Source organism: Leptonychotes weddellii, unplaced genomic scaffold (assembly GCF_054177405.1).
Source record: "Leptonychotes weddellii isolate Sample4059 unplaced genomic scaffold, ASM5417740v2 HiC_scaffold_18236, whole genome shotgun sequence".
Lineage (NCBI taxonomy): Eukaryota > Metazoa > Chordata > Mammalia > Carnivora > Phocidae > Leptonychotes > Leptonychotes weddellii.
This window is the reverse complement of record NW_027766858.1, coordinates 1,785-3,930: the sequence shown is the minus strand read 5'-3', so window position 1 is coordinate 3,930 and position 2,146 is coordinate 1,785. Positions and strand designations below refer to the sequence as shown.

The following is a 2,146-nucleotide window of genomic DNA, read 5'->3' as shown; positions in this document are numbered from 1 at the left end:
GGCTCCTGAGTTCCAGGTGGTGCTGAGCTGTCCCACCCTGCCTGGAGTTAGAACTAAAGTGGTAGCTCTCTGATCTGAGACCCGTGTTGGTTCTGCAGGTGTGGAGACCCCCAGGGAGTGGGGCTGAGAGGCCTGACTGAGCCTCCTTCCTTCTCAAGACAGGACTGAGGTGTGGACCTGGAGCCCAGGGGGACAGATACGGGATGTCATGGTCAGCCTCTTCCTGGAACCTCTCAACTCAAACCTTCTCAGTTGTACCCCTGGGAGTTTAATTTGGGGAGGTGAATGAGCGATGACCTGGAGAGGCCAACCCCATCAGAAGAAGTTACTGCTTTCCCAAGGAAACGTGGCATGCCACGCTATGCAGGGCCACAGGGGAAGAAGCACTACGTCTTGGTTGGGAGGCAGAAGCAGGTGCAGGAGAAGCCTCGAAAAAGCCTTTCCTGGGTTTTGTGTAGGAAAGGCAAGGCCAAGAATATAGCTCAGGATCAGCTAGTTTGAGTAATTCTGGGGGGCTTTGGCCTATAGGGGTGGGTCTAGTTGTCTTGTACCTGTCCTTGGTGATTTAGGGCAGGGTGTGTGAGTTAGAGAAAAATGGTGTTTGGGGGCCCCTGGGTGGCTCAGTTGGTTAAGCATCTGCCTTCAGCTCAGGTCATGATCCCAGAGTCCCGGGATCGAGCCCCTCATGGGGCTCCCTGCTCAGCGGGGAGCCTGCTTCTCCCTCTGCCTGCCGCTCCCCCTGCTTGTGCTCTCTCTCTCTCTCAAATAAATAAATAGGGTGTTTGGGGGACACGGGCTGGGGACTGGTTGGTTTGATCTGAAAGGTGGGCTCCTGGCAGAGCACTTTGCCCTCTTTAAGAACTGGCTGGCCCTGGGTGGTGCGGTCTCTCCCCAGAGGGCAAGCTTTTTAAGATAAAGGAAATAAAAAATCTAATACACACCTCCACTGATCCGCTCAGCCTGCCTCTCCTTGCTGGCGCTGCCTCCCACACCCCTCCCACCCTCCTCCTCTCCAGCCCCAGCCCTGCCCCTGCAAAGGGAGTTCCCCTAGCTTACTTCCCAGGACCCAGCAGTTACCTGCTTAAACCCTGAGTTTCTGGTCTCCCAAACTTCCTTCTCAGTGTGGACAGCAGTACACAGTAGAGTCAAGAATACAGCTTTTCTTTCCCAGATGAAAGACACCTACCTCAAAATAATTGCTACAGAACATCACATTTAATTATAAATAAAAGTTTTATTAAAAATGCAACATTAAAATTGATTTTACTGTTTAATGTCTCTGTGGAAGTTTCTAGAGCAAATTTATATCTTAATCGTGTATCCTTTTTTGTTGAGCATGTTCCAAAGAAGACTTTTTTTTTTAAATATTTTATTTATTTATTTATTTGACAGAGAGAGACACAGCGAGAGAGGGAACACAAGCCGGGGGAGTGGGAGAGGGAGAAGCAGGCTTCTGCTGAGCAGGGAGCCCGATGCGGGGCTCGATCCCAGGACCCTGGGATCATGACCTGAGCTGAAGGCAGACGCTTAACTGACTGAGCCACCCAGGCACCCCATGTGCAAAAGCTTTTTATTTTGATGAAGTCCCAATAGTTCATTTTTGCCTTTGTTTCCCTTGCCTTTAGAGACAATCACCTTTAGGAACTCTCCCACATATTGTGTTGGGTTGGCAGCTTTGTGTTCTGCACAATTATTAAGTGTGGGAGATCCAGTCACCTTCTGTGGTTGTTAAATCTGAGCAGGATGCAGGATTTGCTGTACTGGTTTGTACCATAAAACTGAAATCTGCTGCTGTGATCTTAGATCTTACGGGATGTCATGGTCAGCCTGGTCAGCCTGGTCAGCCTGGGTATATAATACCCAGTGCTCATTACATATCATGCCCTCCTTAATGTCCATCACCCAGTTATCCCATCCCCCCACCCACCTCCCCTCCAGCAGCCCTCAGTTTGTTTCTTATGATTAAGAGTCTCTTATGGTTTGTCTCCCTCTCTGCTTTCTTCTTCTTTTATTTTTTCCTCTCTTCCCCTATGATCCTCTGTTTTGTTTCTAAAATGCCACATATCCGTGAGATCATATGATAATTGTCTTTCTCTGATTGATTTATCTTGCTTAGCATAATACCCACTAGTTCCATCCACATCGT

General features: G+C 48.9%; 1 long non-coding RNA gene across 1 annotated transcript; it reads left to right on the top strand.

The window, feature by feature from the left end:
• Nucleotides 1–11: 11 nt before the first annotated feature.
• LOC145718605 (uncharacterized) lies at nucleotides 12–1,249 on the top strand. The gene is made up of 2 exons (XR_014141917.1): nucleotides 12–211; nucleotides 1,122–1,249. It is a non-coding gene; the product is annotated as an uncharacterized LOC145718605 (long non-coding RNA).
• The last annotated feature ends 897 nt before the right edge of the window (nucleotides 1,250–2,146 follow it).